Source organism: Haemaphysalis longicornis, unplaced genomic scaffold (genome assembly GCF_048455015.1).
Source record: "Haemaphysalis longicornis isolate Haplotype H1 unplaced genomic scaffold, Haemaphysalis longicornis Haplotype H1 scaffold_6, whole genome shotgun sequence".
NCBI lineage: Eukaryota > Metazoa > Arthropoda > Arachnida > Ixodida > Ixodidae > Haemaphysalis > Haemaphysalis longicornis.
The window spans coordinates 70235677-70260713 of record NW_027526407.1 but is presented as its reverse complement, the minus strand read 5'-3'; the positions used below and the strand labels follow the sequence as shown (position 1 = coordinate 70260713).

The 25037-nt window shown below is 46.3% G+C and overlaps 1 long non-coding RNA gene and 3 other non-coding genes across 4 annotated transcripts; 2 read left to right on the top strand and 2 right to left on the bottom strand.

Annotated features, from left to right (window-relative positions):
- Positions 1-293: 293 nt before the first annotated feature.
- LOC144142913 (uncharacterized) lies at positions 294-13304 on the bottom strand. Its single transcript, XR_013317068.1, has 3 exons — positions 13133-13304; positions 10778-10958; positions 294-1975 (listed from the first exon to the last, which is right to left on the bottom strand). It is a non-coding gene; the product is annotated as an uncharacterized LOC144142913 (long non-coding RNA).
- Positions 3676-3759, top strand: Trnal-cag (transfer RNA leucine (anticodon CAG)). The gene has a single exon. It is a non-coding gene; the product is annotated as a tRNA-Leu (tRNA).
- On the bottom strand, positions 12556-12639 carry Trnal-cag (transfer RNA leucine (anticodon CAG)). The gene has a single exon. It is a non-coding gene; the product is annotated as a tRNA-Leu (tRNA).
- A 136-nt stretch (positions 13305-13440) lies between the features above and the next one.
- Trnam-cau (transfer RNA methionine (anticodon CAU)) lies at positions 13441-13512 on the top strand. Its single transcript has one exon. It is a non-coding gene; the product is annotated as a tRNA-Met (tRNA).
- Positions 13513-25037: the final 11525 nt, after the last annotated feature.

Genomic DNA, 25037 nt, shown 5'->3' with positions numbered 1-25037 from the left:
GAAGCACAAGCTTTGTCTGCTGATTTTTTATCGGCAATGCACAGCATTGAAGTTATTATGTCTGAAAGATTTGCTTGCCGTAATCTGATGTGTGCTCTTGAACTGTCGTTTGAACGATGCGAGAAGAAAGCTGGCTTGGTGTTTTGTATCGAGTCGTGTGGAACGACCGAAAAGCTGTGATTTAAAAAGGAGAACTTTTATCGCCAGCTTTTGTTTTCAGTGAGCTGCGCTTGTATCTTGCAAGTGAATTAAAAAGCGTGGCCTTGTAATAAAGGCCGTATTTCTTTTGTTACTTGATCAGTTGCTGTGACGCGGCCGAGTTTTTACGACCAGTTTTCTTGGGAGTTGAAATGGCGGAAAGAAGAGCTACGTGTATGAAAATGTACATAAGGTGGCAGGAAACGAGTGAATGCTTTTTGCTTGATAAAACATTTCAAGAAACACTGCAGAGCCTTGTGTGTTTATTCAAAGCTGTATGCAGTTTATAAAATGACGAGGCAAGATACCGTTGCACCCAAACATGTGCGGCTTGTCGAATAACTTCTATCGCGACAATTAGCGCGCTAAAATATAGCAGCAAGCACCAAAGTTGCATTTGCGTATGACGTCTCGAACTTTATTCGCTAGGGAACTTGATGAGACCCGCTGCGGTGGCTCAGTAGCTAAGGCGCATTGCTGCTGAGCACAAGGACGCGGGTTCGATTCCCGGCCGCAGCGGCCGCTTTTCTGATGGAGGCGAAAAGCAAAAATGCCGGTGTGTGCGAGATTTCGGTGCATGTTAGAGATCCCCAGGTGGTCAAAATTAATCCGGAGCCCTCCACTACGGCGCGCCTCATCGCCTGCGCTGCGTCGGTGCATTAAACCCTACAATCAATCAATCAGGGAACTTGATGATTCTTGTCAAGCCTAATTTAAGTCATTCCTGAACTGTGAGCAGAGTACGCGTTACTCCAACGGTATTATGAACAGTTTATCTTTCGTAATAAAATAAAGGCGTTTTTTTTTTTTTTTTTATGTGGGCCCCTCACAAGGCATTGGCTTTAGCGATGAATTGTGAACTGGTAGCAGCTTCTCATGGTGGGAAGACGAAACATGAAAGTGGCGCACACGTGGCCTCCCGTCTTTAATAAAGTGTTTCATTCAGTCAACTTGTTTTTGAGCCGAGCTGAGTAGTAAAACAACGTCGTACCATTCTGCTGCTTCATGGCTTTTGAAAACAATTTAAACAATTTCCTTAGGCTAGGCAAGCATGGAAATTTTTTGTCAACCTTTGTTTGAAGTGAATCAGCTCGAAATGTTACTTGTGCTTCTGTCCACAAGTTGGTTACCAACTGGCAATAGGCAGGTGGCTAATATTTTTAACGGTAACATTTTTAAGTGTTCACTGAGCAAGAATACAATCAAAAACACGGCAATTGCATTCCAAACAATGTAGCACCCCTCATTTTATAAACTGCTTGCTGCCACTTCATTGCTTAAAAATAAGCCTTGGGCAAGTACAGTAGTATACGGCGGCATTAATGTAGCATCTAGTACACCCTAGAATACCCAGTTAAATTACATAAACTGCACTCAAGTCTCTGCAATGCCTGTAGGCACATTGGTTCCACTAGTAAGTTTTTACATGCCAAACCTGTCGCCATAAGGCCTGGATGGCCTCCATCAGAACAGTTGACCTCATATGCAACATTAAATGCCAACAGAACTTTATTTCTTTACCACACTCTTCCGCTCAGCTACCCCCGTAAGTATATCCTTCTCTCTCTTAAATGACCCACACGTTACCAGTTGCATCTCAAGAGCACAAAAATTTGAATAAGTCGGCCAGCATAAAAACTCATCTGTGCTGACCATCCCGAATGCATGTTGAAAAAGGCTTGGTTTTGTAAGAATTTATTACCAAGTTGGCTTTCGGTGCTTATGCAGGAGCTCGCATCACTGGTGTAAGCAAAGCTCTTGTCGGTGGTGGACAAGTCTGGAAAATCAGACACGAAATTTTTCAGAATAAAACCTCTACGGACAAGACTACATTCGCACTGACAAGCCGATCCAATACCGCTTGTTTCACCGGTTAAAACGTCAAGAAACAGAAGGCACGTTTCGAAGTGAAGTACAGTAGACTCCCGTTAAGACAAGTTCGAAGAGACCGTGAAAATTTGTCCGTGTTATCAGAAATACGTTTTTTTTTTTCATTGTGGCCGTTTCGAGAGAGCGAAAGTGTTGTTCGTCTTAACCGGAGTCTACAGTATACAGAATGAAACGTGCCACCGGAATGCTCTCTCCAATATGGGAATCTATCACGAGGCAACAAACTCTCGGCAACCATCTACGCAACAGCGACAAATTTCGATAAGTTGCTTGTTTATTTCAGAAAATTCGCTTTGTACACAATACGATAACTCTGCTGCTGCAGGCCTCTCAGTTCTCATACTCGATGGCGTGGATGGATTTTCTGCATTTAAGAGTCCCAATGTCTTACAATAAAGCGCCTCATTTTAAAGTCCATGAGAAACACTTCAACGATGTGACAAATTGAGTCAGTGGCTTCACTGCGCGTATCAGTTAGCAACGCAGGCTCCCGTCCACACGCTGAATTCCACTTACAATCAAAAAATAAAAGAAAGGTAGACTGAACACTTCCTACCAGTGGCTTAGCAGTAAGGCATCGCAGAAGGTGTTTGAGAGGTACAGAAAGCCTCTCTGCGACAGAGGGGTAAAAAAAAGAAACCTTTGGGATTGTTTGTGTGTGTCGTGACAATGGGCACTTGGGAAATGTTCACAGAAAGCCCGCATCCTTTAATGCTACCTCTCGTGGCGAATGACCATTCCAGGCAAAATCATGATTGTGGTAGTCTCTGCCGTGACAACCCGCGGCCTGTCCTCTACGACGGCGCTAACGGCCGCAACAGCGGTCTCCTCTTCTTCTTCTACTTCTTCCACCTGCTTCACGGAGTCGACGTGGTAGTAGTAGTACGGTTCCTTGTTCCGACGTCGCCTTTTGCGCTCGGGCTGCGGCAAGTGGGTCCCGGGTTCGGGGAAGATTGACGGCACGGCAGTCGGCTTGAGAACGCGCCGCTTCATGCCCACCTTAAAGTCGGTCGTCTTGAAATGCAGCGAACACACGACCGACCGCGCGTTGCTCAATAGTCGCACGCGCTCCTCGAGGTCGTCTCCGGCGATGGCATCGACCCAGGCGTCGCGAGCTCGGTCGTCCGACGGCACTTCGTGGAACGAGATGAAACTGCCCGACTTGCGCTCCGTCGACGCGCACGACGGCACGCAACATCCCTTGGGCATGTCTCTGGGAAAGTGGGGAATTTGTAGAGACGCGACGTGCAAGGCGTTGGTGAGGTCAAAGGCGAGCAGTAGCGGCAGTCAACACGGCGAGAAATCGAACGAGTAGAACAGCCGCCATGTCAGATGCCCGCCATTTTTTTCTGGGACTTCAGAAAGTACTTCAGAAACGCGACAAGAGAGGTCGTCACATGAAGCATTACGGTCGGCACATCCGTTGCCCTAATAGTTACTTAAGACGCCAGCCTTGCATAAAATAAAAATTGGAAGTTGTGGTTATTTATTTCTAAATTTGTTGCAATAACAAAAGTAAAAAGAATAGCGAGGATAATTGAAAGCGCCCAGCTTTATATATGACCATAAAATCGGCAGCCGCTATCTGTCAGGATGGCCGAGCGGTCCAAGGCGCTGCGTTCAGGTCGCAGTCCGGTCTTCCGGGCGTGGGTTCGAATCCCACTTCTGACATTGCTTTTTTTTTCTTTTTCGTTTTTTTTTTTTTTTTTTTAATGGAGCTACCAAATAAATGGAGCTACCAAATAAGCCATCAGACACCAACAAGGCCCGCGGTTCCGTGGAATATTTGGACGGCCGTACCCAGCACCCTTTATCCTGCGCATAAGCGCGTAAAAAAAGTAAAGAAAAGTTCACAAGATGGCCGACACGGCTACCAACCCAGACAAGTCACTAGTGCTTTTCGTGCGTCCTCCTAGCAAACCGTAATGTACAGTGCGAAACCGCGCAACGCCCAACGCACTTATCACTGCGCGCAGGCTGCGGTCAGCTTCCTGGGATCAGAATGACAATCTGACGTTATCGATGAGAGCGCGCTCTATTTTTCCGGCTGCGCCGGCCCCAACGCGCGACGGCGGCAACGGCGAAGCGCACAAAGAAGTCACGTGATCATGACGTGGCGATCGATACGTGCGGCCGCGGTTGCCCAGGTAACGGCGGAGCGGCCTCGGACGAGAGGCTAGGCACGTCCCAGACGTCGAGCCTTGCGCGAGGCTACATCCGGGCACTTCGTCGTCTGCTACGTTCAAAATGGCCGTTTGCCACGTGAAATTAACGGTTTTGCCTCGAACAGAGATTTTTAAGGCATAAAAATTACATGTCGTAGGTTTTTCACGTGTAATCTTGCCGTATTAGTCGTTCCAGGTAACAAAAACACGCCACGTGACATTTTTGATGCAAGGAAACATACAAAAAACAACAATGCCGGCTTCGTGGACGAAGGCGGAACGCCATATTGTAATGGCTGCCGGCGGGGCTGGTCAAGGCGGCGCAGTTGTAAAGTCGGCGCGAAAGGAATCGTCTAATCGGTCGCGAAACAAACTTAATTTAATTCGGAAACGCCCCTAGCGACATCGCAGACTAAACCGCTCTCAGGAGGCGCCGCTGGATAAACGGCCATTGGTTCAGCGCAGCCGCGGTGAAGTTCATTGCACGTTTCTCTTTGAATATTTATTTGTAGATAACAAGTTCACAATCAATGTCTGCAGACGATTCGTTTGGCGGAGCTAATAAATAGGCCCCAGATTTAAGTTGTAGGCCTTCACTAACTAGTTCGCTGAGATATGGAAGGAAAAAAAATGCATGCTTGGCCGCGACGTCCTTGAAAGTGAGTTATATGTTATCGTGCGGGAACAAAAAAGTAGCCGAATGCTCAGCGGAGCACGTTAAATGGAGTCCTCTTCGATTATTCTTACTGAAAAAATTTCATATTTCGCATTTTTTTATTTTTTAAGCTCAGAAAGTTGCATCTGCAAACCAACTGCGAACATGCTTATGACGGATGTACAGACTAACCTAATAAAAGTTCATTAGTGCTTTTGTGTGGATAGGTGTGTTGAGGAGATTGTTTCGGAAACATTTCAGAGCAAGCAAGAATCGTGGATAATTTATAAAAATAAGTGCTGCAGGTTGTAGTGATCTATGTAGTTCCTTAGCAAGCTCACATGATTTCCTGAAGTGCATCGATGTTAAAAGCCTGCTCAGTACGGTTATGCACTATAAGCTTGCATGCAGCATCAAAGTAATCGCAAAGTTTAAATTTAAGCTTTAGTGCATGCCAGATGCATTAATTGCATGCACTCAATATACGCTAAGCAATTAGTTCCAATACAAAAGAGGTCACTTCGTGAGCAAAAGGCAGAGTGAAGCACCATCCCACTGTATAATTTTTAATGACGCTGCGTGAAGTCACTCTTTCTATATAACTCGATTTTATTATGTGAGCGCATCGGTAAAAGAAAATGCCGCGATTTCCGTACTTTGCCAATTCATGTGCCCTTTTTTTCAGATCTCCGCTGCAGAAGTGGAAGAACGATGGACGAAAGCTCTGTCTGCGAAAGGAAATTTTGCTTCTGGCAAACATCAGAATTTTTTTTTTATTTCTTGACACTGAGCGAGTGTAACTGTAGCTTGCTGCTTAAGTTGGAACTTTTGAGGTCACTTTAATTTATCGCACCAGCTTAACCCGGGTGAAAATAACATTTTTTTTCTAGCTGGATTATTGAAGCAGAAATTTCTTCTAGCTAGCAATAGGAAAACTTTTTTGCTAGAAATTAAGTTTCTAGCTCATTTCTAGCTGGATTCAGATTTTGTTCCGGCTGGCAGCTATTACTTCCAGCTAATATCATTACAGCTATTAGCCCATCTGGAAGGGAAAAAAACCCTGCAACTTGGAAATAATCGTCTCTAGCTAGACTGAGAATTCTTCTAGTTAGAAGCTGTCGATTCCAGCTAGAATTTATAAATCTAGTCAGAAAGGAAGCTGGAATTATGATTTCTTGCCAGAAATGCTCTTTCCATTTTCACGGGAGTTGCGCTTATTCGAATTGTGGCTTTTGCTTCAAGCTGAGATAATTAACCTTACTTTAACGCGGGCTTATGCAAGAAAGGGATGCTGAAACACGTGACAGGGCAGCTTTTACCACTTTTACGACACTTGCAGAGAAAAGAGAAACGTATTTGCATCGTGGGGCACTGTAATTGGGGTAGACAGAAAAAAGGCGATGCTAACCTTGCAAAGCCAGATGTTGGTATAAAGTAACAAGTACAAGCCAAGCATAATAATAAGCACAGCGAAGCGTAAGCCAAATAAAGTAACAATAAGCATTGTGTCCGTGTTTTCTTCTCGACGGTCCTTCGTATGACACGTTCAAGCAGAAATTTCCTGGGTAATAAAATCACTACGGTAAGTGTTCGTTAGTGAAGGTGGTTGTATTTTTGCTTGGCGTGGCGCGAGTGTCCCTTGGAGGTCGCTTTAATTAATGCGGCCCTTATTTGTGATTGCGATTGCGAGATAAAACCAAGTGTTCATTGCAAGCATTGTCCATCGGCGTTCATCGTGGTACACTTGCGTAGTTAACCCTAGATGCTGTAAAAATGGCACAGCTTCAAGTTTTTCCCGCACAAATGCTGAGAATGATTAATAGGGTACCTTGCACCTGCGATTTTTCATACAGAGCTATCCACCATTAGGCCAAGCGCGCGTGAAGTTAAGCTTTTTATTGTGGAAGGGATGGGGGGAGCATGTCGTTAGGTGCCCGTAATGGCGCTGCGGGTACGCTGATAGCGAGCGATAAAGATGGCTGTAGTGCTACCAAGTGTGGCTGCGGTGTGCCTAAGGAAATTCGAGCACACAATCCTGCCACGAAGTACCGCACATAACCTCACTATGATCGGATTGGTGCTCCCGACACGTGCGTTACTTCATTGATATTCGATTCACCTGCACTGTGGGGCCACACCTAAGCTGCACTGCTTTGCTCTGCTTGCCCACTCGATTCACGGTATTTACAAGATATGACAGAGAGAGCTGTCCACTCCTTCGCGCACTTTCACCCTCCACACTCGCTTCACCTACACCCTGCTTCAGCACCGTATGCCAGCACCTATATCAAGGAGGCGTAACCGGGAGATGGTATTTTCGATTCAACGGGCACTGTTCCGGATCCAGCTCGCAGTAGTTCTGCCAGGCGCGTCCAAGACGTGCCGAACGCGAACCCGACACTTTTATTTGGCTCTGCGGGCTTTATCTCGTGAAAGAGCGCGAAACAGGCGTAGGGCAATATGGTCCCGAACAATGTCTTGACATATAAGATTATGTAAAAAAAGAATACATTTATTTAAAATATAAAAGGAACAAATTCAAGGAAACGTGCCATCAGTTGCCAACTAATGTGGGCGAACTAATTAACCGCGATAGTTTGCACCAAAATGCCTTGCACGCTTCAAGCTGACCTGGGACCATTTTGTCCGGGTTCCTACTTGGGACCATATTGGCCGGATACCGCTGAAGCAAGCGAACAGCCGTTCCCTGTGCACGCACAATTGGTGCAGCGGGCACTGAACAGCTGCCGAGTCCGCCGTACATATGTAGTGTGTCGCGGGTTTTCGACGTCCCAACATTCGCACATGCGTATACGCAGCTGGCGCCGTATGGACAGCCTTGTACGAGGGGAGATATGAATAGAGGAAGGGTGGTGATTCGCCGATTTGACCTTGAAAAAATGACGGAACACAGGAGTGCTACCCAGGAATAAAAAATGCGTGAGCATTACTCATCGCACAGTAATGATTTTCCTTTGCGATGAACCGAGTTGAGGAGGTGGTCCGATAACAAGAAGGCACTGTTGCGGTCTCAGTCTGCACGAGCACAAAATTCCGCCAGCACCTTCAGGTTTAAGTCGAAGATGGTAAGGGAGAGTACTCTAGCCTGCGGTACGCCGGTTATGCTTGAGTGGGTTGCATGGCGTGATGGTTTTTTTTTTTTTCCAGGTGTTTTTCAGCACGGCATGTTCTGTCGTCCATTATATGCATGCATTGGCCGCGGAACGTGTACTGCGAACAAACATACTAGTGTCGCCGCGAATTAACAGGTACCGGTGTCGCAAATTCAATCGTAGCTGTAAAAATATTAACGGGCGATGTCAAAATCCAACGTCCAAAATAAAAGTAACATCATTTCCGGTGTTCGGGCAAACGTCGGTCGTGATAAGAATTGCAGAGGCATATGACCTCCGGGTTAAAGATATATGTTGCACGTGTCACCGGCCCAAGGCGCGCCGACACATTGACCTGCTGTAAAATGCCACGAAAAAGAGTATGTATAATGGCTGACATGGCTGATGCGGAAGAAGCGCAGTGAACCCGGTTTCTGCAGCGTTTAACGTCCCGTAAACTGCAGGATTCGCTGCGAAGGCGCAGTGAAGTCAATGGGCTAGCAAGCCGACGTCATTTGTTACCGCTGCTGTCGCTCCTATGCAGTTCGTTTCACACCAAGCTCCGCAAGTTCGTTAAGGTAAGTCAATGCCAAACGAGTGTCGCCGATAGTAAGGCGGCCGTAGTAACTTCAAAATTGACGCAGCCCAAGTGTCTGAGGCCGAAATGAGGAAGTTGACGTGGACGTGCACTGTGAAGATAAAAAATCCTTCGAACCACTCGCATCCACAGGCCTGTCATTGAAGTAAAAGTTCAAGAAGCAAGGTTGTTTGGTCACGGAATCAGCGGCGATGACAACTCAGTACTTGAGGTACTGAAACTGTTAGCGGACCGGGAAACACCGGTAACTTGCCAGCCGAAAAATAATGGTCGAACCCATGCATGCTTATAATCTTCTTTTCAGAACCTTGCATCAAGCATTAATTCGGCTACGGTTCAATGCCGAGAAGGTGCAAGTGCTGGTTTTCAATGGAAGTTTTATGCAGCATTACAATGACAAGCAAATGGTAGGCACAGAAGTTCGTCACCAGGAAACGGAAAGGCAAAATCCGTTGCTGCTTGATTGTCAAAAAATGGCACAACCTTGCTAGACGTACCTGGAGGATCCTCCGTTACGCACGTACGGCCGCGCATGTGACTGGCTAGGGGCGAAATTTTGAGTTGGTCTTTGGTCATGATAAGAAAAGCGCAAAGGACGAGACAATTCCAAAAGACACCACACTGCGCTGTATGGTGTCTCGCTGTTCATCCCGTACTTTTTCGTGCAGTTTATCCCACCATGTCGGTTCAGAAATGTCCATTTCCCACCCATTTCAATCGTGACGCAGTTGCACCAGCGAGGCCTCTGACCAATGGCATGCTCAGAAACCGACGCCCCTCCTTGTCTGTTCTGCGTCACATACGGGTCGCCTGCCTTCAGCCAATCAGGGCTCGCTTCAAACGGACACTCCGAAATTAACGGACATAAAACGAACAAAAATGAGAATTCGGACCGATAATGGACGGACTCTCCGAGTTTCTGTGCCATGTAATTAGCGGAAAGTCGAACTGCTATGAACGGTTACGCACACCCCTTGTCAAAATTTTCTAGGCCACTCATAGGCCTTCTCGACCACAAAGAATTCAAAGAATAAGCTTCACCTTTAAATGTGACAAAATTATTTTATGACAGTAAGAAACGAAGATGTTTTCTCTAGCTTTCCGGCATAAAAAGTTTTAGCTTCGCTCGGGACGTAAGCTTGTACATTGAGTTTTTTTATTGGGTGGCAGTGCTCGTTTTCATGAGCCGGACAGAGTTCTCCGTGAAATCTCAACTGGCACTTCTGTTTCCTGCGAGTTGAGAGTCACGTGGCTTTTTATTTATATGTTACTCGTGCAAGCCATAATTAGGATGCCACAAGAAGGGGCGATAAAGGAAAGACTCGAGCATCACAAGTAGATGCGGAAGGTTGCAGAGTACATTAAATACTAGCTGAAGCAAACGACGGTGAAACGCTCACAAGGCAGGGAGAAAGCCTAAACAACAAGAGGCTCTCTCAACTTGCAAAAATATGTTCGAAAAACGCTTGACCGTAGCAAATTCCGCAGTGGCATTGTGCGCGTAAAATAGCCGTTTCTTAAGGCAGTAGTACAGTTGAACCGCGTAATAACGAACACTGATATAGCGATTTATCGGCTATAGCGAACTAAATACGATCTTTGGTTGGTCACGCTTTATTTCAATGGCACTTATTCTTTCATAATAAAACTGAAACTGAGAGCCGCGCGCGATATCGGATATAACGAAGAAATATTTGACCAGGAGGCTGAGAAGCTACTTGGAAAAACTGTAGTAGTATAAAGGCCCTTTTGTTCGTGGACACTGTGGAAAACTCCATCCTGCTCAGTGCTGTGAGTAGCCACCAGATGAAGATCACATCCTTTATCAAATAAATAAAGACGCGGGCCTGCTTTGTCAAGTGAACCTTGTTTTGTTGTAATTTCGCGTACTCACGTTCCGGCTAATTCAGCTTGAAATGCAACAAGGAGAAAGGTAAGGGTTACCTTGGTTATATTGGGTTGGAAGCCTAAATATTGCATTTTTGTATCAAGTATTTTTGCGCGAGCCAGATTGTCCATTTGTTATAGCCGATTTTTACCTCTGCTGTTATAACGAATATCGGATATAACGATAACGAACTAATTTGCTGTCCCCATACTACTTCGTTATAACGATGTTCGACTGTACGAGCAAAAACGGGAGTTGCGGTGCACTTACGACTGTGTCTACTGGTCCTGGTAGTCAAGGGGTTCACGTGCTGCGGGGGAGCTGTTATCAACTTACTACCCAGTTATGCCATAAAGTACCAGTGAAAGTCGACTAAAATTCCTGCGTGCTTTCCATGTGGGCACATTATTTAGCTTCATCACTAACGTCGGAGGATATCGCCTCTTGTATTCTGAAAAAAAAAAAAAAAGGAAATCTTGCCGCCTTTCTTTGAACATTTTCTAGCTGGTATATGCCTTTTTTATTTTCAGTGAATTCCGCACAGTTACTGCATAATTAAGTTTTGAACTAGCAGATGTATTATATGCGAAGAGCTTTGTGATGATCAGAATGTTTTTAATCTTTTTTTTTAGGAACCAAAGCTTTGGCCTTAGGCACGGATCAGCTGAGTGAATTCATGGTTCACTCAAACGTTATCCAAAGCCCGCGCTTCCTCTTTCGTGGGTTTCCATCCAATCGCCCTGTTGCCTCGGCAATACCAATCATAGTCATCATCCTCATCATAATCATCCTGCCTACGCCCACTGCGGGGCAAAGGCCTCTCCCATAAATCTCCACTTATCCAGGTCCTGTGCTAACTGCGTCCAATTTATCCCCGCAGCACTACCAATAAACAAGTACTGTTTAGAAAAACTATATTGGTACAGAGGTAATCGAATTATTCAGACGGCGTCCCGACGCCTTTCGGCGAAGGAGGCGACTATGCTGTTGGCCCATTTCACATTTTGTTTACACCGAAGGCGCGTTGCTATTTTCTCAGTGCGTCATTGTGGAAGTTTACTCTTATACGGCTCCAATAACGCTGACTTGGTACAGTACTGCTTTATACGTTTTTTTTTTATCTCCGGCAACGCAATGCACCACAGAAAGGTGATATGCCCGGTTGTCTTCTATCGTGTCCTCTTTCTGCTTATGTTGCTAAAAAAATATGTTGAACTTAGCTTTGTGTCTGTGAGCGCTCTTTTCATGTGTAGTGATGAAAATAATTCAGCGGTAAAGTTGGTACTAGAGCCAATAAGTCTTTATTTAGTGATCCTAATTAGTGCTAAACAACGCGTTCGCAGGGTCTGTCGAGTCATGTCGGTGATGGTCAAGAACCAACTTTTTTTTTTTTGCATTGCACTGCAGCGCACGAACACATTTTCAACCAACGTGTTACATCTAGAACGGCAGCACACACCAACGTGATGCTAATTTTACGCAAGTTTTCTCATTGATAGTCCTTTGTCATATGTGTAAGTCTGCAAAATCAAAAAAAGAAAAGCAGTGGAAGATGCGAGACGAAAGTCACTTCAACGGGACTTTTTTTTTTTTTTTTCGTACGTTGGCTTCATGACGATTTCTTCCAGGGCCAATCTTTCCGTTTTTCGGGTACCAATTTCTTCTGCCTCCCGTTTGAGCCTTTTGGCTTGCGGTAACTAACGTATGTCAGGCGGGTTCCGCCCAGACATAAACCCCTCATGAGAAAAAGCAGTGTGTGACGAAGGACCTCGCACTACCGTGAAGAGCTTGCAGACAGTGTCGCGTATAATGATGGCCTAAGTGGATACTATGTATCCCACGTGGCTGACAGCTCCTCGGGCGTCCTCTGTACAACAATGCACATAGCAGAAATAACAATGGTGGCTGCTCGGGGCAGCTCGTACCTCGTTAGGCTGTCTGACAAGCGTCTGCTGCACAGGTGCCTCTTCAAAGAAAATCAGCTGAATGAGGAATCCGTAGCGTGTATTGTTTCATGCCAACTCGACGGCCAAAAAAAAAAAAAGGTGTGTCAGAAGTGGGATTCGAACCCACGCCTGGAAGACCAGACTGCGACCTGAACGCAGCGCCTTGGACCGCTCGGCCATCCTGACATGCCTTCTGAGCTGAAAAATTTTTGAAGTGTTCCCTTCGTTCATTTTCACATTGAATTTGGTAACACAAACGCGTGTGCAGAGCATGGAGGAAAGAAAAATTTCTTCCTCCATGGTGCAGAGACCTTCCGTCCAATGATGAAACTGATGAAACATCCAAATAACCCAGCCTCGCGACACAGTTGAGTTTTCTGGAACAAGCTCAGCGTCGCGTGACGTTTAAACTTGTCACACAAGTTTGCCACATCAACAAATATCGTGCGCGTGTGCTTACACCACGTCCGAACTAACCTGCAGAAAGCCCCGCCTGCCCCGCGTGGGCAGAGTTTTTGTTAGCTCTTCCCCGCACTCCATTTTTGCTCCAGCTAATCGTGTGCATTTTTTAGTTTTATTTTGAGCTGTATAAAGTCAAAAGCGGTCGCAACTACACGTGAAGTGCCCAAAGAAAAAAAAAACTGTCGTTACAGATACATCAAAATGAAGTTTTACTTACTTTGGTACACCAACCACGGTGTACCCAAAAGCCTCAACACAACGGCACATTCACTCCAGCGCAGAGATATGCAGGCAGCCGGTTCCATATGTGCGCCGAATATACTCATAACGAATTTATTGGTAAGGTAGATAGGTGGCGAAAGCGAAAAAGTTAACGGTAAGGAGAAGCAACAGCGCTGATATGGAGGGAAATCGCGAAGTAGTAAAAAAAAAGGAAACGCCGCGGCCTGGAAACACCGCGTTTAAAAAAAAAAAAGAAACCTGCCAAGACTTTATATAGGCCCAAATTGCCAGCCGGGAACGTCTAGCAGAGTGGCGCAGTGGAAGCGTGCTGGGCCCATAACCCAGAGGTCCGTGGATCGAAACCACGCTCTGCTACATTTTTTTTTCTTTTTGTTATTGCACGTTTGCCACGTCATCTAAATTCTGTGTTTCTTCGTAGTGTTGTCAATGTTGGTTGAACCTGGGTTCAGATCAATCATCGGCTTACTTTAACGGGTCGATGTTTCCTTGATTACTCGACCGCCCCTCTGGGCACAGTAATCTTTCTTGTATTTTCAAACCAAGTAGTTTGTCAATTCAGCAGTATTAGGCAATCCTCTCATACGTACTCTGAAAAAAAAATCGAATATGTTCTACCCTAGGTTTGTGTACCTAGCGCGTGTTTTCTAACCCAACCTAATTATTTATTGGTTTAATTGCCCTCGGAAAATGTATGAACACCACAGATTTTCATTCGAATAGATGTAACCAAAGAGTATAATGCTGTGCTCTGTATCCATAGGGTTGTTCGTTTTTGGGTAAAACCCGATTCTGCCGATTTTTACACCTTGAACGTGTGTCAGGAGAATCGGGTTATACCACGATTCCTCCCCGAATGGACCTTTTTAACGTAGCGATCTGCACAATCGTGCGCTGATCATCCGCTGTTCCCAACCAGTACTTGCTGCAAGCAAGCCCCACAAACACAGCTTTCGAACCAACTGAGTATTGGCATGACTCACCACTCGCTACCCCAAGCTGCAAATGCTGCACTGACGTTGTGCATATATATATATATATATATAGATATATATATATATATATATATATATATATATATATATATATATATATATATATATATATATATATATATATATATATATATATATATATATATATATATATATATAAGGTTAGTAGAGACAGAGGAGACAAACGAAAAAGACGTAGAAAGTAGAAATAAGTTTACTGACGTTTCAGGGAGAGGACTCCCTTGCTTCAGAGTAAGGGAGTCCTCTCCCTGAAACGTCAGTAAACTTATTTCTATTTTCTACCTCTTTTTCGTTTGTCTCCTCTGTCTCTACTAACCTTATTTTTTTCGCGCTCTGTGTGAGTTTTTATCTTTCCAGACTGTATATATATATATTGTGAGCGCTTACTCGTGTACTCGTAGACTCGTGGAACTGTCGTAGACCATGCCTATTCACCGTCCACCGCTGTGGCCAATCTCTCACCTGTACATAACCATTATAATCGTCATCTGTACATGATCATCATCATGAGTGTCGGAGTTGTGGAGTCAAACCACTCGATCTGCTGCCTTCCTGAGAGAAGCGTCCTGTCTCCTTACAATATATATATATATATATATATATATATATATATATATATATATATATATATATATATATATATATAGTCTGGAATATAGAAAGGGAGTCCTCTCCCTGAAACGTCAGTAAACTTTTATTTTTATTTTTAATGCTTCTCGTGTGTCTCTGTCTCTACTAACCTTTTATATATATATATATATATATATATATATATATATATATATTATAATAGAAGATGTGATGTAGAGAACTTTCTACCGGCTGAGACACGCGTTCAACGATCGGACTGGTCTCGAATGGAGACCCACATCCTGTGCATGCAGATGATAATGTATGCAAGCAAACAAGGACGTGGAAAAAGATAATGAGCAGCTTATCGTGAATAAAATGTTTCCTTTCTTAGAAGTTATCAATGCTCTTTACAAACGCCAACTTTTGAAGTTATTTGCTGTAAAACCCTGATGTCCACCCGAAAACTAGCTTGAAATAAACACTAATGTTATTACGTAGTACATCTGCACATTTAACCTGAAAAAAAAAACGAATTCCGGAGTGGTTTTACAAAAATACCCGATTTCTCCCCTGTTATAAATAATATGAAACCCGAAAACGAACAATCCTATGTATGCGTACTATGGCACATAGGTTGATGCAATAACAGTGTCTTTAAACAATTTTAATTCAAAATCTTCACGATCACAATTTGTGGTCTACGTTTTTATTAAGAATAACACAAGCGATAGCTGGGGTTGATTATCGATGGATTAAATTAAACATATAGTTTGCCCGTACCGGAGAAAAACCAGGAGGTAAAATTTTGTCCCAGTGTAAAAACAAATGAGGGAAAGGCCTAGGCTGCGCCCATGGACAACGGCGTGTTTTTCGTTCAAAGAAGTAAAGAAACACTAAGGACACACGGTTAATTCTTTTATAGTAAAACAAATCAAACACAAAATACGACATTCGTGGAATGCTTCCGCCAGTCAATCATGCAGTCATTTTTTGAAAATAGTTTATTTTTAAATGCGCCGTCGCACCACCCAATGTGTCAGACGCCTCTAAAAAGATTTCTTTTAAATCTTTTAAATGAAACTTTTAGTGGAGTGCGTGACACGTACAACTTGGGTCGTGTCACACATTTCCCATATGATGCATCCGACACACATTGGAGGCACGGCATATATTCTCCCACAGCAATACGAATACTATAAAAAAAGAAGCTGGCCTATTCAGCTGGAAACACATCTGTCGGACGGATTCAGTAACGAAAAACGGAAAAAATACCCGAAACAATTGCACATGCATAACTAGGTCGCTAGCACCGCTCGTACACTTCCTACTACCAATGGACCGTACCAAACGGCGACTTCCCCGTAGCTTCCACCTCAGAAATCTGCGGACGGGAGCCATTTTCTATCCCCGGCGTCTTCCAAATGCGCGCCAAAGCAACGCATATGTAGGGTTGTTCGTTTTCGGGTAAAACCCGATTTTACCCGATTCTTGCACCCCGAACAAGTTTCAGGAGAATCGGGTTAAACCCGATTTCTCCCCGAATAAACCTCCCTGTAGCGATCTGCACAATCGTGAGTTGACGGTCTGCCGTTCTCTCCTGCGCCCCGCTCACAAACAAACGGGTGCATTTCACCCTGCTGCTTGGAGAGTAGCGCTGCAGTTTTTATCCACGCTTTCTAGACAGGTCGCCGTGAGGGCGTACATGCACCCCCCCCCCCTAAAAAAATGCTTGCAGAAGAAAGTGGGAAACACGTTTGAGGCCGGCCACGCTTCGAGTACATTGTGAACAAATTTAGGGTGAAAGAAAAGCAAAGAAATCTGCCCCTTTGCCCACTGCAGATTAGTCTCGGGTATGTGCACCTGCTTCCAAGAATTTCACGCGGAAGGGACGGGTGACCAGTCGGTGGGGGAGAGATTGAGCGACGAAGACGTTTTGTGTACAGGTTTTTTTACCAGCGTGGGTTCCAACCCGCATTATTATCGCTATTCTTCAGCCAGCCTCCGTCACGGTGACTTAGACGCGCTCGTCGGTCGGCCCTGCTGAGAGCCGTGCGTGGTGTCCTTCCTCCCCCGCGCATCACGCAGCTGGTGATATCTCCTTTCGAATGGCCACAAAAGCAGGGAAAGAAGCCACTGCACTCAAAATCCTGTTTTGACAGGAGCAGCAAAATTCTGGAAATTGTGGTATTGCTCTTTTTCGAAGAACTTCTAAAAAGGGTCACGTTTTTTAGTGGGTGGGGATAAAGACGAACGAGAAGAGAATGTGAACAAAACGCGATCCAAGGTTGGTCTCTTAGTTTTCTTCCAGTTTTTCTGTGACGAAGTGAATCAGGCTTCTGATTGGTGCGAACTCTAACCAACGAGACGCATATCGCCATCCTCACTTAGCATTACCAGGCGCGTCTTGTGAGCGCAAAGCCACTGTCGCGGACATAAGGCGGCACCGGAAACTTCAGCGTGGAGATGGGAAGAAAACGAAAGACACTGGATGACTGGTGTAAAGAACATGAAGATCTCCAGATCGCAACGAAAGACAGTGAAGGCACCCGCACGTTAGTGTGCAAATATTGCAACACCGAGATGGTCACCGATCCAGCGAAGAAGCCCTACGACCGAATTCGTGAGCATCTAATGTCATCTCGTCATAAGAAGTTCAAGACGGCTTCCAAGGAAGCTGAGACTGCGGGAACGTCTCAGCAGACGCTTTTTGATATGTCCTGTAGACAGCGTGCGAAAGAAACTGAAGCGGACGGCGTTATCCATGACTTTGTTCGTGCCCTAGCGTACAGCGGAATAAGCATGCACCAGGCGGACGGACCGCTGGGAGACTTCGCACGCAAATACTGCAAGGCCGCGAAGACCATGCCAACAGGACAAAGACTTCGGCTGAAATACCTGAAAGAAGCTTTTGACAAGGACATGGAGAAAATCCGCGATGATATGCGAGATGTGAAAGTGAGCGTCATGGTCGATGAATCCCCAGACATCACTGGTGTGCCTACCATCAACACTCTCCTGTGCTACTATAGCCAGAAAAACGTGAAGAAGCACGTTGTTCTGGTCGACGTCGACAGGGTAAATGCATCGAACAGTTACACGGTGGCCAGCGCAGTTAGCAAGGCGCTCCTGACGGTTGGCAAGACGTGGAAAGACGTTGTGGCAGTAGCCACAGACTCAGCGGAGTACATGCGAAAGATGGTTCGAGAAATCTGTCAGGCTGTAGGGATCCAAATCTTGCATGTGAAAGATATAGCACACCTTATTCATGTGAGTGTTGACCATGCCATTTCTTTACCATGCATGTCTGATGTTCGATCCGTAGTGATCAAGTTTGGAGCGTTATTTAAGCACGCTAACAAGCTTTACCAAAAGTACACTGAAATTTGTTCTTCTAATGGCCTCTTTGGACCTGACATTAAGAAGCCACCTTCTGTTGTCCCGAATCGATGGCAAAGCTTCTACAAGGCACTTGTGGTAGTCGTAGAAATGTGGAGCTCGTTAACAGAACTTGCTGAAAGCTCGCATGATAGCAGCAAAGCGGAAGCTATTCGAGGGATACTTTCTGAAAAAGAAGTTGTTTATGCGAAGGCAATCTTGATGAGAGATGCACTCGGCCCACTTTTGGAAGCCCAGAAAACGCTTGAAAGTGGGAAGCTTTTGATGCCCAGCTTTGATCAACTGGTAAACGTGAAGCTGCAGCAGATTGTCGGGGAGCTTTCGGCGATGATCGGTAAAAGCGATCAGGCCAAAGCTGTTTTGTCTATGTTACCCAAGCGCAGCGCTAATTTAGTAAAAACATGTTCTGAAGAGTTCTGCACGAAACTCGCCACAAAATGGCGCTGCACTCTTGGACGGAACGTCTCAGAAAAAGAGGAAAACCAGCTAACTTTGTGGAAGTTGGGAGCCGTCCTTGATCCGTTTCAGAAGCGTCTGCTGGGGCAGTCATTTGAGGACTACCGACCTCTGTTCATGTCCGTAACCGACAATGTAGATTCCCTTAACGACGAGTTCAACCAGTATTTGCTGGAAGCGAGCCCCACAAACCCAGCTGTCGAACTAATCGAGTATTGGCATGACTCTACTTCTCGCTACCCAAGGCTTGCAAAAGCTGCACTGACATTGTTGTGCCTAGCTAATGGTAGCTGTGATGTGGAGAGAACTTTCTCCCAGCTGAGATATGTTCAACGACCGGACAGATCTCGAATGGAGACTGACATGTTGCGCATGCAGATGATAATGTATGTCAACAAGGACGTGTAAAAAATCGATGACCAGATTTTCGAGAATAAAATGTATAATTTCTAAGAGTCAATGTTTACTGATTCATTCATTTTCAAACACCACTGATTCATTTTCAAACAAACACAAAATTTCGGGTAGTATACTGTATTTGCTATAATACTCTGGTGTCTGTCCCAATTACCAGCTTGAAACACCAAATTTAACGTGTTATACTTAAAAAGCCCGTGATACGTTTTGATAAGCTCAGTGTAAGTTCTGATAAGTACAACCGTATATTTAACCCGAAAAAACCCGAAGTAAGGAATGGTTTCGCAAAAAACCCGATTTTTCCCCGAATATCAGTTTGAAAAATACCGCCCGATTTTTACCCCCCGAATTTGAAAAAATATAAAACCCGCAAACGAACAACCCTACGCATATGGCGGCAAGGCAGAAGGGGCCAGCAGAAAGGGCATGAGAAAGGGGAAAGACGCGCGGCAGGGGATGGGTGGTTCACCGGGCGCCGTTTTGGTCTTTGTTCTCGAGCCTGAAAGGGCCTCCACGCTGACACAGTACGCGGGGAAAGAGAGACGTAGAGGGAGGAGAGAAAAACCTGGACCGGAGATGTGCCTCTCACGAGTGCGGTAAAAACGCGGAACGTAAAAGCCGAAGCAAATGGCAGAGGGTAAGAGGTCCGCGAGTGAGTGCTGCCGAAAGGCGAGAGTACAAACACTTCGGTAAAAGCACACAGAGATAAAAAAAGAGAGAGGCACAGGCGAGACGAGCGAACACTGCTTTGCTTTTTGGCGCGTTTTAGCGTAGAGCACAAGCAAGTACTGCGAACGGAAAGGCTGAAGGGCCGAAGCACTCAGAGTTTGTAAGAGCACTCGCCAGATGGCGAGAGTTGTTCGCGGACAGCGCGAAAGAGCCCGCTCGGTGAAAGCAGAACTACCAGTACTACGACCCCGCGACCGGCGTTGACGGCGGCTGGGCTTCCTTTGGCAGTTGTTATGTCCCCCCACCACCGATGTCCCCCCTTGCCCTTTGCTGAGTTGCGGACATGGAGGGTTGCGGAGCCCACAACTGCTCCAAATCGCGTCTACCCAGTTTGGAAGGCGGAGATGACGTGTTGCTTCGTGCCGCCATGATGCCGCGCTTTCGCTGCCGTCGTCTGCAAATACCGAAATGGGGGCACAGGGACGTTTTAGCGGCGTTGCTATATTTGAACAAAGCAACGCGCCTGTGCGCTGCGTCAACATGCCGTGAAATTATGCGCGTAATAATTGTGCGTTTCTATTTTGGCGGTTAAAAATAAGTGTTCCAGCCACCTACTGTTCCTAATACCTACAGTACGCGGTTTCTAAAAGTATTAAAAAACTTCGGTCACTGTTTGCGCGTAATCGACAGGGCGTATTGAAATATAAAATTGGACAACAGAATGCTGTGTTCTTTTCATACTGCCGCAACGCGCACAAAACGGCGGTGCCTTGCCATCCCGTACCAAACCGGCATGTACAGCTAGCAGTGCGGTTTTTGCAACACGCTTTTAACAACATCCCACAAAACTGCGTGCGACCAGAAACGCGCCAGCTCCAGAAGACGTGATAGTGATGCTCAAGAGAGCAAAATATCAGCACGACCGCGTAAAAAAAAAAAAAAAAAGTGACATTTCATTCCTCTTTTTTTTTAAAGCATGCGTCCCTCTCCAGTAGTTTCATATATTATTTCCAGGCATTTCCGGGTCTCCCCTTTCCCTCTCCATTTACCGATATGCCTATCTGCGCATGTGCACGGCCCAAGCTGCCATTTTTACTCTCATCTGGCGGAGTAGTTCCTAGAAAGAGTTGTTCTTATCCCCTCTACGATCAATTTAGTTACGCTGACCTATCAGAGCTTTCCTCAAGCCCACAAAGTAACGTTTTTATTGTTATTATCATCATCTATATGATCACTATTCTGTATCCTCATAACTGGTGGCATAGAAACGAAGGATATGCAACGAAGGAGTTTGGGGAGTGGAGATAGCTCAAGCATCTATAGCTGAAAGTTTCCTCTTCAGAGATGATATGTTGAGTGAAAGCTCTTTGTCGACAATGACACCAGGAAACGTGTATATAATTCGGGAGAGTTGTTTTACTGTAGATTGCAATAGTCGATACGTAATGAGAAGCGTGTGAAGGCACAGGGCCAGGTGCGGTAACCTCAGAAGATATGCGTTTTCGTGAATTGTTACCCATGTAATACTAATATAAACATATTAAGGCTGTAACGAGATCAATCGTGCCACTAATCATTTATTTCAGTCAAGAAAATGACTGCAACTTCAGAACCACCCTGCTACAAATTTTCATATGCATGCACCCTACGCCTCATCTGACCTCGAAAGGCGTATGCATGACTCCTTTAGTGGCGTCATAGTTTACAGCAGATCCGACTCTTTCTTCAGGGTAAGCATACTCCTCCTCCATCGAACACGCGTCATCAGCCAATTGGATACTTTGCCGGGATGGTGGATCCTTCGGCGAACTCATGTCGACAAACCTCTCTGCGTTTTCATCTTAAATAAACAGACTCTCTGTCTTTCTCCGCACACCAAACGTCTTCGAGGCACCCATGAGTAAAAGGGGCAGGAGGAGACAAACGTTTTATTGAGCCTAAAAAAATCGGAAAATGTGGAAGGCGTTCAGTTCAGGAAACCGCGCGCTTCCACAGCCTGCGTGGACTGGTTGATCAGGCATCGCTGGTCCTTCCGGTGCAGAGCGGTTAGTGCGCATTCTCACACCATCACCAGCTTCCTCCCAACAGCAGATGCGCAAAGCAAAAGTTTCAACTCCTGACTAAACCAGGACAACGTAGATAACTCCATGGCATCCAAATGCGCCTTTCCGAAGTGGTCACTCCCTCCGGGTAGGTCTGTGGAGCCAACGGCTACGTCGCCAACTTTAACGGCTACCAACGGTGCGCATTCACACCGCTCAGGGGATGGGATTGGGATCTGGATGCAGTGGGCTGAAGCATACAATGTGCGCCGTTGTAGCGTGAAGATTGCAGCAGTAGCAGGAGAAGGTGGTCAGAGAGATGTATGGGAATATGGTGGAATTGAAATAGGTGTCAATCTAATCTGCGCCATGTTCGGGCCCCTGAAGGACTGAGAAAGGGGTCGGACAGGGGGTAATGGAAGTGGCTGTGGCGATAGTGTCAAAGAAAGTCACTGTGACTGAGGGGGCGATCACCTGTCCTATAGGGAACCTGTGCAATGAACTTAACTCTCGAATGCACACTAAACGTCAGGCGCGCCGACAGCAATTCTGCGTGCTATGTGCCAGTATGCAGTGTTTCCAGTCCCCAGCCTCACCCTCTCGCGTGAAGCCGCATCTGTGTTCCGGAAAGCACAAACCTAGATCTCTTCTCACTCCACCCCGAATCCACTGCATACATGATATCCTCTTGCGCCCAACTTGCCCGGCACCTGCCTTTCCTACCCATCAGTGCAACACGTTCACTGGGAGCGCCATCCACCAGAACTTCCGCCACACCTCCGCTTCCGCATCGCTTCCCGGGAGGACTGGCTCAACCCGGGTCCTGGCGTGGACGTGAAGGCGACGCAAGAACTCCTGGCGGCCCACTGCCTTCGTGTCAGTGAGGAACTCTGGGCTTTCTACGGACCGGCCGTCTCCTAATGAAGAGACTATGGCCGACGGCCCGGGCTGGGGCTGCTCAGATAATAAAGTTTTTTTTCTCTCTCTCTCTCTGGCGGGAAGCCCGAAAGTGAAGTCCGCGGGAAGCGGCACGCCGTCTCATTCCCTGGGATGTAGGCAAGCCCAGGTGTCCACACTATCCGGATAGTGGGGGTGTCGTGAGGGGACGGCGAGAGAGAGAGAGAATAAACTTATTTATTAACAAAAAAAAATGTGAAGTTCAGGAACCAATTCATTTCAGGACCCCATTCGTGGTGCCAGCTGCGACGGCCCTTTCAACCAACCGAAGCTGGTCTTCCGGACTGGAACTGGACCGCACGCTCTCCCACTGCTCAAACTTGGGGTTTTTCTGACACCACCACACCATATGGTAGAGCGTGCCAGGTTCGCTACAAAACTGACACAGAGCGGGGTACTGGGTCGCATACATTAGGCGCAATTTCGTCAAGTGGGGAAACGTATATTCGTTTGAAGCAGCGTAAGTAACCTCTCCTGGGCTTTCGTTAAGGATTCGTGGGCCGGGGGGTAAACCTTGTGCTCAAGCCTGTAATGCTGAGTGATCTCGTGGTGGGTGAGCAGTGGGCTCGCAGCCTCTATCCCTCGTGGTGCCCAGTCGGTTAGCCCTCGGGCAGTATTACGGGCGGTCTTATTGCCCTGGAAAATCGAATGGGCTGGAGTCCAGAGTATTTTGACTCGTCGGTGAAGCGGACGTTGCAGAAGAGTGTTTAAGGCATATTTGGATATTCTTCCATGAAGGTAGTTTCCGCATGCATGCCGCGAATGTCATAACTGCATCTGCGGTCGTCTGAGGGATGGCCAGGGTAACGGCAGCCTTTTCTGCATGGTCGTGCAGGGTACGGTGATGCTGGTAATAAGCGACGTTGCGGTTGTCACAACGGCAGTCATCGATTCCCTTCTGGCGTAGTCTTTCACATAAGTATGGACCGTGCGGTCCCTGTTGTCGTTGGCCTTTCCGGTTGCACGAGCTCGTGCCTATTCTGCCTGTATGGTGTACTGAATGCATGTTGCGCGGTATGGGCGCTACTGCAATCTTCTCTCGCAGTTCGATTGGCACATCCCTATACTGTCTCTCTACAGGGTACGTCATTCCTAGTCTGTCTAGGAGGCTTTTCCCAGTGATAGTTGACCCCAATCTTTGTCGCTGGTTTGATAAATGAGCCTCGATGATTTCAGCCACTGCGTTGTGAATACCCCGTTTTAAAAGATTTTCATTCGAGGTGCTTATTGAAAGCCCCAGAGCCTGCGTACATGCCTTTCTGATTAATGCGTCCAATTTAGCTGCTTCCGCCTTATTGAGTATGGTACATGGAAGGGTGCAAGCCAGTCCGGATGTCACAAAAGCCTCAACGAGCCGAAGTGTGTCCGCCTCTTTCATGCCCGTAGACTTTGTCGTTATTCTTCGATGTCTAGCATCTTTTCCAAAAGACCAGCTTGTGTGTGACATACACGCTTTACATCTCCAAGCTCTCCAAGCGCACCATCACATTGCACTTCAGTGGATTCCAGCCCATTGTGGGATAACTGGCAATGTGAAGGCGGACATTGCTGCATCCGTTGCACATAAGCATAATGGATCGGCAATAGCTATACCATTCTCCAGGAGAGATGCATCTATACTTGCATCCAGCGTGGCATGGAACATGCAGCGTGCAGCCTGGGATGACGTATCACGTCATTACGCGTCGTTATATTTCATAGATCCCAATTGCAAATTTAAAATGCCACCAGGACTCTCCAAGCGCGTACAAGCAATTCTACATCGCATGCGGTTGAATGTCGCATGCACGCGCAACTTCCTCTTCAAGATAAAACAGGCTACGTCGCCGCTCTGCCCACACTGTGATGTGCGAGAAACCCTGCAGCACCTGCTCTGTGAATGTGCTCGATTCAGTGCTCAAAGAGTATCCCTCGCAGTGACTTTGGGACTGCCGCTTTCCGTGGACATGCAGCTAAAGGACGTTTTAGGACCATGGGCTTGTCCCAAACGTGCTTTACGGGCTACCAAAGCTCTGATAGAGTACCTGCAACACACAGGTCTAGACCAGTCGCTGTGAATAACTCGCCGTATCTGTACGCATCAACTTCTTGAATATCATCGCCATCATCTTCATCACGTCATCAACTGGCGTAGCAAGTTAGGCATTTTAGCCCAGCTAACATCGCCAGACTTCATTAAAGATCGTTCTCTCTCTCTCTCTCTCTCTCTCGGAGCATAAGTGTGACTTGTTCGGTAGTGCGCCGGCTGATAAGAACTGTGTTTCTGCTGTCCGTCTGGAAGTTCATTCCCAACTTAAGATCTTGATGTGAGGGGAAGGCCTGGTGGATCCAGAACGATCTCGATGCTTGGGGCTTG